We start from the raw sequence: 13,003 nt of genomic DNA on the forward strand, positions 1-13,003 counted from the left end.
GTTTGTCATCAGCCCCTGCCCTAAATAACTCACGATTCCAAGAACAGGCCAATTATTACTTTGGGTTCCATAGATGGTCACATAGGATAACCAAGTAAAGCTAAGATTTTTGTTCAATAACCACACGATGATACGTTATAATCCTTGTCTTTAGAAAGAAGGGCTGAACTGGGTTGTGAGGAGGATGTGTGAGGTGTTAATCACCGGTGAGAGTGAGTGATTGTATCTGATTATTAACAGTTGTTTGCCAATCACCTCAGTTGCTTGGATAGCAGAATTCATAATTTCCAGTGTTTTCTGTGGTGTGAAATAAAAAAAGCAAATTTCAGAGGAGCTGGGATGTAGCTCAGTTGGGAGAGTGTTTGCCTAGCATGCACAAAGTGCTGGGTTCGATCCCCAGCACTCCATGAAATTGGGTGCGGTGGCACAGGTTTGTAGTCCAAGCACGTTTTGTGTGTTGGTAGGAAGATCAGGAGTTTAAGGTCATCCTTGGCTACACAGAAAGTTGTGTAGCATGGGCTACATAAGACCCTGTTCACTTCTCAAAATAAAATAAATAAATAAAAAGGACTGTGGAAAGTGAAATCAAGAGAGTCATCCAGGAGCCAGATGTGATGGTGCACCTCTTCAGAAGCAGGCAGATCTCTGAGAGTTTGAAGCTAGCATGGTCTACATACTAAGTTCCAAGTCAGCCAGGGCTACATAATGAGACTATGTAGGAAGAGAGGGAGGAAGGAACAGAGGGGAGAGGGAAGGAAGGGAGGTGGGGGAGAAGAGAGAGACCCCGCCCACCAAGAGTGCCCTCCCTGCCTTCTCTTAGCCTGGAGGAGGCCTGAGCCAAAGCATTCCACGCGCTGCCTCCTCCTCGGGACCTGCCAACCGCCGCCAGCCCAACCGCCACCGTGGGATTGCGGCGCATGGAAAGAACAGTCTGCAACGCCGCCAACCCACTGGTCTCCAGCAAGCAAGCTCCACGTCCAAGGCTCTGGGCACTCAAACGTTTCGGTGTCAGAAACGGATATAGTGCAAACGAGACCAAATTAGATGTGCTTATACATCAGCCTGCCATTGAAAAGAATCAACCTGAGAAACGGGTGCGGTGCAGGAGGTGGGTGAATCGTTTGTGGCTTGCAGTGGTTGGAGGAGAACCAGTGGAGAAGCTGCTGCTGTGAGTGCCCCAGGTACAGCTCCAACAGAAGGGAGGAATCTGATACCCTAGAGATAGCCGTCTCAGCCCGAGATGTGCATTTTTAAAGCTGTTTTTATGGTGGCTGCAGAGATGGCTCAGTGGTTAAGAGTCCTTACTGCTCTCAGAGAACCCAGGTTCAGTTCCCAGAATCCAGCTGGTGGTTCAACCATCAGTAACTCCAGTTCGGGGGATCTACCACCCACTTCAGAACTCCAAGCATGCGCACTGTGCACATACAAACACTCATACACGGAAGTCTTTTTAAAAGTTTTTATGAGCCGGGCAATGGTGGCGCACACCTTTAAATCCCAGCACTAGTGAGGCAGAGGCAGGCGGATCACTCTGAGTTTGAGGCCAGCTTGGTTTACAAAGTGAGTTTTCCAGGACAGCCAGGACTACACAGGGAAACCCTGTCTCGAAAAACAAAAACAAAGGTTTGTTTTTTTTAATGGATATTTATAAGGTGGGTGCCATTGGTATGTTCACGACAGGGCCAAGCTTCCCTTATGCCTGCAGAAGCAACAAATACTTGCAGGTGTGGGTTCCCTGTTTCCTCGAGGTCTGTTGGCCACCGCAAGGGTGAAAGGGCAGCAGTGACGACAGAGACGGCTTCAGTGAGTCAGCCCAGCTTTATTCCAGAGTATAGAAGACATAGGATTGGGGTGGTAGCTGGGGCAAACCCTAATTTACATTAGGTGGCACTCTCCTATCATAACGCTGGATCAGCGGCAGCAGGGTCCTACGGAAATAGCTAGAGCTATTTATTAATTACCACGTGGGCAGCAGGGGAAGCGCGTTGGCAGGGAGCTGTGAGATAAGTCCGGCATCCCGCATCGGGGCCTAGAGACATCCTCCAGATAAGGCTGGGAAGAGAGCGGGAAGCCCCGCTGGGAGGAGGGAGGGAGTCCTTTGTATTGTGCTGTTGGGGGGTGGGGCACTGCTAAGCTATGGTAGACTGCAACCTCTGACCAGAGGGGCCTCCCAACATGCAGGGTGCCCCTAAACACACACACACACACACACACACACACACACACACACACACACACACACACACACACGGAGGAAGGGAGGGGAGGAGGGAGGAGAGGAGGGAGGCAGGGGGAGGGGGAGAGGAGAGAAGAGATTAAGCAGTCCTGGAGAAATTATTTAGTTGTGACTCAATTCCCTGTAAAATGGATAAAATGGAGATTATCTTTTTTTTTAAAGATTTATTTATTTATTACGTATACAGAGTTATGCCTGCATGTATGCCTGCAGGCCAGAAGATGGCACCGGCACCAGATCTCATTACAGATGGTTGTAAGCCACCATGTGGGTGCTGGGAATTGAACTTGGGTCCTCTGGAAGAACAGCCAGTGCTCTTAACCTCTGAGCCATTTCTCTAGACCAGAGATTATCTTTTTTTGTTTATTTTGTTTTTTCGAGACGAGGTTTCTCTTTGTAGCCCTGGCTGTCCTGGTCTGTAGACCAGGTGCGCCACCACCACCTGGCTCCATTCAGCTTTTTTAAAAAAGGAAAATTTTAAGAAGAAAACATTCCATAACATGAACAAACCTTGAGGCGAAGAGAACTAGCCAGTCACAAGAGACTAACACTGAATGGTTCTACATATAGGTAGGATCTAAAATATTCAAACATATCAGCTTTTTCAGAAAAATGTGTGTTCTGGAGACTAAAGTCAAGCACTTTTATCTTCTAAGCTATCTCAACGGTCCCATTAAAGTTTTGGTTTTGTATTTATATGGGTGTTTTGCCTGCATGCATGTTTGTGCCCCATGTGCATGCAGTACCTGTGGAGGCCACAAGGGGGTTTTGGGTCCCCCGGAACTAGAATTACAGACAATATTTAGCCAACATAAGCGTGCTGGACTTGAAGCCCAGGTGCCCTGGAAGCACAGTCAATGCTCTTGACTGTTGGCATCTCTCCAGCTCGGTTTGTTTGGAGATAGTTCCCACCTTGCAGCCCTAGCTGGCCTAGAATATGACATGCAGACTAAGTTAGTCTCAGGCTCGGAGAGATCTGCTTGCTTCAGCCGCCTGAGTGCTGGAATTAGAAGCATGCTCTGCCTTCCTGGTGTGTGTGGTGTTTGTATGGGAGCTGTGTGCAGTTCAGTGCAGTATACACAGAGGAAATCTGCTACCTCAGAACTGCTGTTACATGCAGTTGTGAACCAGTCATGAGCGCTGGGAACTGAAGGCAGGTCCTCAGCAAAAGCAGCCAGTGCTCTTAACACTGAACATTTCTCCAGCCCCTGCCTTTTCTTTATTAAGACAGGGTCTCACGGTGTAGGCAAGACTGGCTTCAAACTCATGACCTTCCCACCTCACACTGTCACAGACCAGACATGTCCCTAATACTTCATGATACAAGTTTCAACAGTCTTGTTGCCAAAAAGGGAATACCCACACAGCATTTTAATTATTGTTGTTTTATTTGGGGTTTTGGTTGCTGTTGTTTGAATCCTTGGCTATCCTGGAACTCTCTATGTAGACCAGGCTAGCCTTGAACTCACTGAGACCCACCTGCCTCTTCCTCACAAGAGCACCATCATGCCTAGCTTCCTACACAGCATTTCTGTCTGTTTAGAGAAGAAAATAGTGTGTTCTCTGCTGTGAAAAGCTAATTTAAGATTTTTTTGTCCTTATTTATTTAGTGCATGTGTGTGTGTGTGTGTGTGCACATGTATGTACATGCCATGGTGCATGTGTAGATGTCAGAGGACAACTTGCAGGAGTTAGTTCCCTATTTCTACCAGGTAGACTCTGGGATTGAACTCAGGTCATCAGGCTCATGGGGCAAGTGCCTGCACTCTCTGAGCCATTTCACAGGTCCTGAAAGGTTAATTTTACTCCTTTTTATTTAATACCGAATGCCATTTATTGAAGGAGGGAGGAGGTCTTAAATGCAGGCTTACAGCACAATGTGAGAACCCTGGAGGGCAGAAGTTCACTACCGATGATTTACAATCTTGCATCTAAGCTGTTAACGCCCATTATGCAGGATACACAGACAAGGAACTTCCCTTAAGCATTCAGGAGGGTAGAACCCGGGAGGGAATTAGCATAGCGAGGATATCAAGGTCAAGGTCAGCAAGCAAGGCAACAGTTTCCCAAAACGGGGGCCAGGACCCTACAGGTCCCCAATTTTACTCCTTTTTTTTTTTTTTGTTTTTTGTTTTTTGTTTTGATTTGGTTTTTCAAGACAGGATTCCTCTGTGTAACAGCCCTAGCTGTCCTGGAACTCACTCTGTAGACCAGGCTGGCACTTTTACTCCTTTATACACAGGTCCAGAAGTACTTCATTAACCCTTATGGAGATAATTATTGACACTTTAGACAAATAGATGACTCTTTTAAGTGTAGGAGGGTGGAAGTAGATACAATGAGCCTCATGGGGGGCACTAAAAATAGTCCTTCTAGGCCCTAAGGGCCCCACCACCACCACTTGGTGGGTTTTTTTTTTGTTGTTGTTGTTGTTGTTTGTAAGACATGATCTCACATGTAGCCCTGGCTGTCCTGGAACTCTATCTGTAGACCAGTCTGGCTTGGAACTCAAGACTAGCCACCCCCTGCTCCTACCCAAGTGCTGGGATTAAAGGCGTGCACCACCACCGCCCAGCAGGCCTTTGATTATTTATTTTTTTGTACACTAACTCTTGCATGTTATGATATTCGTTCTCATTCTTTAAAAAAAAAATGCCTAGCAACAACAACAATAGAAGTTAGTCTGTGCCAACTGCTGTCCCTAGGATTAGCGGCACAGAACTGAGGGATACAGGTTCCCACCTTCTGGAACTCATGGGCTCCTAGGGGCACAGGCACAGATGTGCCAACCTATAGGTGATGAGGGATGGGGATGGGATGCTTTGTGTTCCATATTATAGCTAGGAATCTGTGTGTACTGGCACATACACTCTGTTAAACGGCTTACAGGCAGGTGTGGTAACACATATCTCTAATCCCAGCGCTAGGGAGAAAGAGGCAGGCGAATCTCTATGAGTTTCAGGCTGGCCTTGTCTACATAGTAAGTTCCAAGCCAGCCAGGATGCTATATAGTGGGACCTTGTACTGTTTATGGGTGGCGGTGGCGAGGGGCGCTTTGTTCTGAGTTAACTCTCTAGCCCTGGTGCTGCCTAGAGGAGTATGGCTTGGTACTAACATGTACTAACTAGACTGTTGGAAGGTGCCTAAGTCCAGGCATCCAGAGAATGAGGAAGGAGTCCCAGGGGTGATAACGAGAGTCAAATGTGGAGGACCACGTGACTAGAGGGTAAAACTGCGCTCTGGAGCGACTGCCTTTGTTCCCTCTTCCCTCTGAAGCTTCAGCTGGAGAGAAGATGCAGGTGTTTTCTTTTCAGGGCATTCATCCACTAGTTTCTCAGATAACAACTTTTTTTTTAAATTTACTTATTTATGTATTTTTTAGGTATGAATAGTCTGTCTGCATGTATGCCTGCATGCTAGAAGAGGACATCAAATCCACCATGTGGTTGCTGGGAATTGAACTCAGGACCTTTGGAAGAGCAGCCAGTGCTCTTAACCACTGAGCCATCTCTCCAGCCCCAACAACTTTGTTAGTAGAGGCCAATTTCAAAATTCAGTTATTTGGCTGGGTGTGGTGACACACACCTTTAAATTAACACCAGCATTCAGGAGGCAGAGACAGGTAGATTTCTGAGAATTTGAGGCCAGCAAGTTCCAGACCAGCCAGGGCTACATAGACTCTGTCTTGTCTCAAAAAGAAAAAAAAAAAAATTGTCTCCACTGATTGGCATTTGTGGTATCTGGCAGCACCCGCTCCAGTATTCTGGTTACAAAATGGTAACACTGTAGATGTGCAAGAGAGGAGTCAGTCATGCCTAAACTGACTGCTTCCAAAATGGTCACTTTCCCACAACTCCCTCTCCTCTCTATTTTATAAGCATTGAGTTCGTGCAAATATTTTGTCATTCTAAAGCCTCTGGGCTTTCAAGGAACTTCAAATAGGCAGAAAAAAAAAAAAAGATACAAACGTAGCTATTAAAAAGTAAGGAGGGACTGGAGAGACAGTGAAGTGGTTAAGAGCACTTGCTGCTTTAGCAGAGGACCCAGGCTGGGTTCCTATCACACACACATGGTGCCTACAATGGTCTGTAACTCCAGTTCCAGCAGATCTGATCCCTTCTCTGGCCTCCTTGGGTACTAGGCATGCGCATGATACATATACATACATGGAGACAAAACACCCATGCACATTTAAAAAACTTTTTAAAAATCTTATTCTCTCGGGGAATGAACTCATCAACACAAGGGTATGCCTGACTCTCGCGCTATCCATCGTAAGCTTTGCAGGGTTCTCAGTTGAAGCTGGAACAATATGGAATGACGGGGGAGCAGAGTAGCTCTGACCTTGCGCACTTTATAAAAGTTTGTTTTGGGTTTACTTTATTTCACATGTATGAGTGTTTTGCCTGCACGTCTATATGTGAGTCATGTTCCGCCTGTGCTAGCAGAGGTCAGAGGAGGGCACCGGCTCCCCTAGAAACTGGAGTTACAGATGTGCTGTGAGCCACAGTGTGGGTGCTGGGAACCAAATGCAGGTCCTCTGCAAGAACAGCAATGCTGGTAACTGCTGGGCCATCTCTCCAGCCCCTGATCTTGTGCATTTTAGGATTTCAAGTAATGGTCATCTGGAAACTGCTACTGCTCTGTTGATCAGTTCCACATGGGAATAAACCAGCTAAATTAAACATGTCTTCACGTGTTTAATTTATACCACAGATCTCTGCCAATAGAGAGATTAAATTAAAAATATGATGTGTTTTTCTATGAAGAGCTTTCTTTTTGTTGTTTTGTTTTGTTTTTCAACACAGAGTTTCTCTGTGTATCACTGGCTGTCCTGGAACACGTTCTGTAGACCAGGCTGGAACTCAGAGATCTGCTTGTTTCTGCCTCCAGGATGTTGGGATTAAAGGCATGCACCACCACCACGCAGCCTGTGCAGGGCTTTCTGTTAGGGGATCTCGGATATGTCGGGTCAGAGCTCCCCAGCAGCTAGGAAGACACTGTGTGGAGGTGAAGAAGGGCTTGTCCTGCTGAGGGTGAGAGGTGGCCTCTTTCGCTCGTCTGTCTGTGATCCCTCAGAAGACTGCCTGCACCCTGTGCACGTGGAAAGGATAGAGGAAGCTCTGTGCACTCTACATAAGGCAGGACAGTGTGGGTGTGAGGAGCTTCTCTTTCAGTCACTCAGATCTGCAGATGTGGGAGAACATTTTCCTCCAGCCCTGGAAGGATGGAGCAATGGCCTATGCTCAGGAGCCTCCCTGTGTGCACGCCGCAGTGATCTGACTAAGCAGCTATTTGGCCAATGACAAATGTGTCCCTGCTATTTCCCACAGTTAAGACTAGATCTGCTTTTCCTCCACTATGGCAAACCAGTATTTGCTGGTCCCTAATTTGTTTGGCTGGGGTGTATGGCTGTGGACGGTGGAAGGGTGGCCAGTCCTCTCTTACCAAAATCATTCTTCTCTTTGTTGACAGTTAAAGAAGCATCTTTGAGGAACCCGGGAGCATCCATGAATTGTTGCAGGACTGGAAGAACACCAACACTGAACTCATTACTGAGTCAGAAAGCGATTCAAGAAAAAGATTATTGGGGCTGGACAGATGGCTCAGCAGTTAAGAGCACTGGCTGATCTTCCAGAAGACCCAGGTTCAAATCCCAGGACCCACATGGCAGCTCACAACTGTCTGTAATTCCAGTTCCAGGGGATCCAGCACCCTCACACAGAAATGCAGGCAAAACACCAATGCACATAAAAATAAATAAATCTTAGAAAAGAAAAAGAAAACTTAGAAAGAAAGAAAGAAAAAGATGCTCTTAGCTCTTCAGGCTTCATGACTCTAACAATGTTATTAGTGCCATAAATCACATACTGCCATACTTCTCAGAGGGAAATCTGGAAGATGCAATGTTAATGCTGTCATCATTCATTATACTACTTTTTTTTCTCCTAATGTACAACATGTAGATAATACCCCAGGCTCTTTGCAAAATGATAGACTCCTCCTCTAATCCACATCTAATACCTTGAGCTACAACTAAGCTCTACTTTTCCAGAAAATGTTAGATGTAGAAATTGATGAGGTTAGAAAGAAAGAGAAAACCGTCATGCTTATGCAGCAGTCTAGCCGCTTGGGTTCCAAATTTAAACGACGAATATTTGAAAAGAGATGGGAACCTGCCCAGGCAGAGGAAAGCAGTCTTGCAGAGATTGAGAAGGCAGAGAAAAGGCTCCACAGGATGAACAGAGAGCTCAAGGGCACAGGAAGCATACAGAAAAGGCATTTCAAGGACATGAGTGCCAAGAGCCTGTGGAGCAAGCAGAGTGAACACGCACCTGTGGAGAACATCGCCAAAGGCGGGCAGCTCAGGAGCCCACCCACAACAGAGCTGCAGCAGCTCCATCTAGGGCAGAAGCCCAGGAAGTCAGTGGGAAATTCCTTCCACTCAGAGCCCTTGCTCCCAAAGGAACATGGGGAGGCAGTGTCTTCTTCCCCAGAACCGTCCCTGGTGGACGAGGCTCCCACTACAAAGTCTCTACCTGAGTTCATAGACAGACGAAAAGACTTGTCTTACACCATTTATGTTTTAGAAAGTGCAAATGCCAATGTGAAAAGAACGAAGGGGTCTAATCCTAATTTACAGTCTGAAGAGAGACATCGAAACCTTAGGAAGAAAAAAATCTCATTTCCAGTTGATTGCAAAGAAACCAGCATCCTCTGTAGTGAGGAGCCTGGTAAATTCCCCTGCTGGAGGGGTCTTTTCATCTTTAGGAGACCTGAGTTATGCAGAAAAGCCTTTTTCAGAATTATATCTTGCTTCAGAACCTTCTACAGAAAAACCTCTTGAAGAAAATCAGACTGTAACAGATAATACTGAAGAAAACATCCTCGAACCAACCGTCACTGTGCCTTAAGAAACTGCATCAGAAAATGCACCTCCTGAGAATCCTGCTATGGATTTTATTTTATTTTATTTTTCTGCTACGGATTCTAATGTGCCTACATTTGATTTAATTCCAACTGTTTAGCATATCAGCCAGCCACATTTAGACTTCATCTTGGGGTCTGACTCACATGACCATTTCAAAGAATTTGCTTACCCATTGCTGATGTCACCAGGTGAATACTTTGTATCTCAGCTAAACCAGCAGCTGTGGCCCCTCAACCCAACAATGATGTGAAGAGGCTTATATCTCATGTTATCAGATGGACTGCTCTGACACCCATGTGCAACTGTCCTGTGTCAAGGTCCTCTCCAGAACAGGCCTTCTGATGAAGCTTCTCAGTGAGCAACAAGAATTCAAGTTGTCCAGGACCGACTGGGATACAGAGCAGTGGAAAACCGAGAACTACATCAGTGAGGGCAAGAAGCCCAAGGTGAACAGAAGGGTCTGGAACCAAGTGAGGACAGCTCTGAAATGTGAGGCCTCAACCTCCCCATTGTTTGGGAGACATGAGCTAACCTGCCAGGCTTAAGAAAGGGTTTTGAAAGCTTATATCCTTCATATCTCTTAGCTATTAAACAAAATGTGTCCTTTTACCTTTTTAGCTCACAAAAGAGGTTCCAGGGTACAGCTATAACAATAAACTCGTCTGTGACTGTAGCAGTAGTGACAGTTTTGATCATAATTTGCTGTCTCACTCAAGGACAATTCAGGCCGATGTCAAAATATATCCAGAGCTGACAGTTCAGAAAGAAAAATTCACACTTTCAAATGATGTTTCCAAAGAGGACTCCATCCTCTCCAGCGAGAAGCCTTAGAAGTTCCCTTCAGGAGGGGCCTTTTCATCTTTAGGAGACATGAGTTCTCTGGAGAATTCTTTGTCAGAATTATATTTTCCTTCAGAACCTACTAAAGCCGTGGTTCCCAACCTTCCTAATGCTGTGGCCCTTTACTACAGCTCCTCATGGTGTGGTGACCCCCTACTGTAAAATTATTTTAGTTGTTACTTCATAACTGTAATGTTGCTGTTATGAATCGTAATATAAATATCTGATATGCAAGATATCTGATATGTGACCCTGTGAAAGTGAAAGTGTCTTCTGAACCCCAAAGGGTCACAACCCACAGGCTGAGAACCACTGTTCTATAGACAGGATTTCTGTAGAAAAATCAGACTGCTTCAGATACTTTTGAAACCTGACAAAGATTGGAAAGAACAGGGCGAAGCAGAATTCACGGCTTCCCTTTTGTTTTCTAGGTAGGATTTTTCTGACTCAGGAGACTACTGAGGCCTGGGGATTTGTACAGACCTCTGCATGCCAACGCGAGAAAAATGCAGCTCAGAATCGACAAGACAAGTAGTCCTCGAGAGAGGAGGAGATTTTCAATAAGGATGCAGGGGAAATGGCTGGGGTGATTAAACATTCCTAACTAAAATGAAGAGCTAAGGACAAGTTTATTTGGTCCATCTAAGGTTAAAAGTTTTGGTATTACTGACAAAGAGCTGACAGAGACTCCAGGGAGCAGCAGCCCCTCAGTGGGAAGAGAGGGGAGCTCCTCAGGAAAGACGCTAACTTGACGAAATCACCCCATCCTGTAAGTTTTTATTCCTCCGTCATATGAAACATATTAATAAATTATTTTTAATAGATTCATGAGAATGAAAAGCCTTTTGTAAATAAAAGAATGTGTGAGAGCTGAGGATGTGCCTACTGATCACAGAAATGCTGCCGTCCTGGTGATAAGAAGACTGGTCCCAGTCAGGGATGGTCAGCAGCCTTGGTCCCCAGAGGAGCAGGGTGCCTGGGGAACCACAGGCCTGTGTGGCTGGCCATGGCTCCATGCAGAGGGAGTGGCTCTCTAGCCCTCCCCCGGCTGCTCAGTTAGCTGACTGCGAAGGAGGCGCCTCCCGAAAACTCCTTCCTGAGCGGATATCGGATATCGGGTGTTTGTGTGTTGACGTCAGTGAGAAACTTAAAAGCCCAAGAATGCAGAGCGTGAAGACGCCGGAATCGGTGGAGGTTACACCCACCGCTGCGCCTTAGGAACGGTGTGTAGACTCAGTGCCAAGGCCTGGGCTGGGTCGGAACAGCCTATGCCGGTTAACCCAACAATCCACCGAGGCAGCATTGGTTTACACTGTCTTCCGCTAGGTGTGGTTGCACACGATTGTAAAGCTGGCACTTAAGAGGCTGAAGATAAATTATAAGTTCGGTATCGATCACCAGCGTGGACTACACAGTAAGCTCCAGGCCTTCCTAGACTACAGAGCAAGACCTTGTCTCAAAATTAACTGTTGACAGCTTGAAAAAAACAAAAACAAAAACTAACAAAAAACATATAGGTAGAGAGGAGCCTACGAAAGAGCCCTAGATCATTCATCCAAACAAAGACTTAGTTTTTTAAGGCAGACTCCATTATACTGCCCTGCTACAGGGCACAGGAAGATAAGCAGCACAAACTATGTTGCTATCGGCCAATCCTATACCTGGCCCAGTGCTTGGCACTTTAGTTACAATGTTGTGACAAGGACACAAACTCTTCGGGTCAGCTCACACTGATAACAGGAGCTGCAGCGTGTTGATGCTAATAATAGCTTCGGACACAAAAAGAGCAGACAAGAAAGCAGGAACAGAGACTTTCCCAAGGCTAGCCCAGCATTCCAGAGAGCCACGGGTCCCAGGATTGGTCAGAGGGGCGGATAGCTAAATCCAGAACAAGAAGACTGTCTGGATGTGGCAGCGGCTGTGCTGCGTCAAGAAGAGGTTTAGTTCTGTGCCGAGTCAACGTAAGAGGTGCTTGGCGAGAGGGAAATAAATAAGAGGGGGGTTTGAGCTGATAAAAGGGAGGCGGGGACAGTGCAGAAGCAGAGAGGCGTGGCCCTTCCAGGTGCTTGCACTGAAGCCTGACAGATGACGAACCCGATCCCTGGCCTTGGTGAAAGCATAGGAACCGTGGTATCAAGTGGTGAGAAGACAGGACCAAGCTTAGGCTGAGGACAGTTCCTTGACACTGGCCTAAGGGTAGAGTTATGCTAAGCAGGAGAACAGCGCAGGTCCAGACAGACTTAGCAGGAAGTAGGAGAATATGGGCACCAGACAGGAGGGCTGAAGAGCCTTTGCTGGCTCAGCAGGAACCAGAGACATCAGTGGGAAAGTTGGGCTGCACCGCCTAGTGAGATGGTCATCACCGGCAGCCTTCTTAGTGGCACAGATGTGACTTGCTTCCCTATCCCCAGAAATACGCAGGGCATTCTGAGGGAGATCCTCTCCCTGCAGAAACTCTACCTTGGTGCACAGGCTGCCCCTCCTCTGGACACATGGGATGAAGGGGTGTGTATACTCATTTCGCCATGCGTCAACCCAATTTATATTTGCAGTATATGTTGGTAGTGTCTCCTTTGTGTGATCGGAGGCAAGGAGATTAGGAAAGTCAGTGAGAGGCTGGCATGGCAAGGATTGCATGCAAGTAACAGTTTGCAGTCTGGGGCCAAAGTCCCCATCCAGTCCATGGATGGCCATTACTATACTGGCTGAGAGGGCCTCCAGTCTGTTTGATACTGATACCTCCCCAAAACAGTGGCTTAAGATGATATTAAGCACCTATTCTACACAACCTGTACCCATTAGACACTGAGGAGTAGCTTCCTCGGTTCAAGCTCTGCATCTCTCATGAGGTTCTCAAGATCCTGGCCAGGGCTATGGCCATCTGCCACCTTCATTGAAGCCCCAGGTTCCACTTTCAATGTGTTTGTTCGTTTTGTTTTGTTTTTTTTTTTGAGACAGGGTTTCTTTGTGTAGCTTTGGAGCCTCTCCTGGCTCTC

At 46.5% G+C, this 13,003-nt stretch overlaps 1 non-coding gene across 1 annotated transcript; it reads left to right on the forward strand.

Annotated features, from left to right (window-relative positions):
• The first annotated feature begins 335 nt into the window (after positions 1–335).
• Trnaa-agc (transfer RNA alanine (anticodon AGC)) lies at positions 336–408 on the forward strand. The gene has a single exon. It is a non-coding gene; the product is annotated as a tRNA-Ala (tRNA).
• The last annotated feature ends 12,595 nt before the right edge of the window (positions 409–13,003 follow it).

Source organism: Peromyscus eremicus, chromosome 8a, assembly GCF_949786415.1.
Source record: "Peromyscus eremicus chromosome 8a, PerEre_H2_v1, whole genome shotgun sequence".
Taxonomy (NCBI): Eukaryota; Metazoa; Chordata; class Mammalia; order Rodentia; family Cricetidae; genus Peromyscus; species Peromyscus eremicus.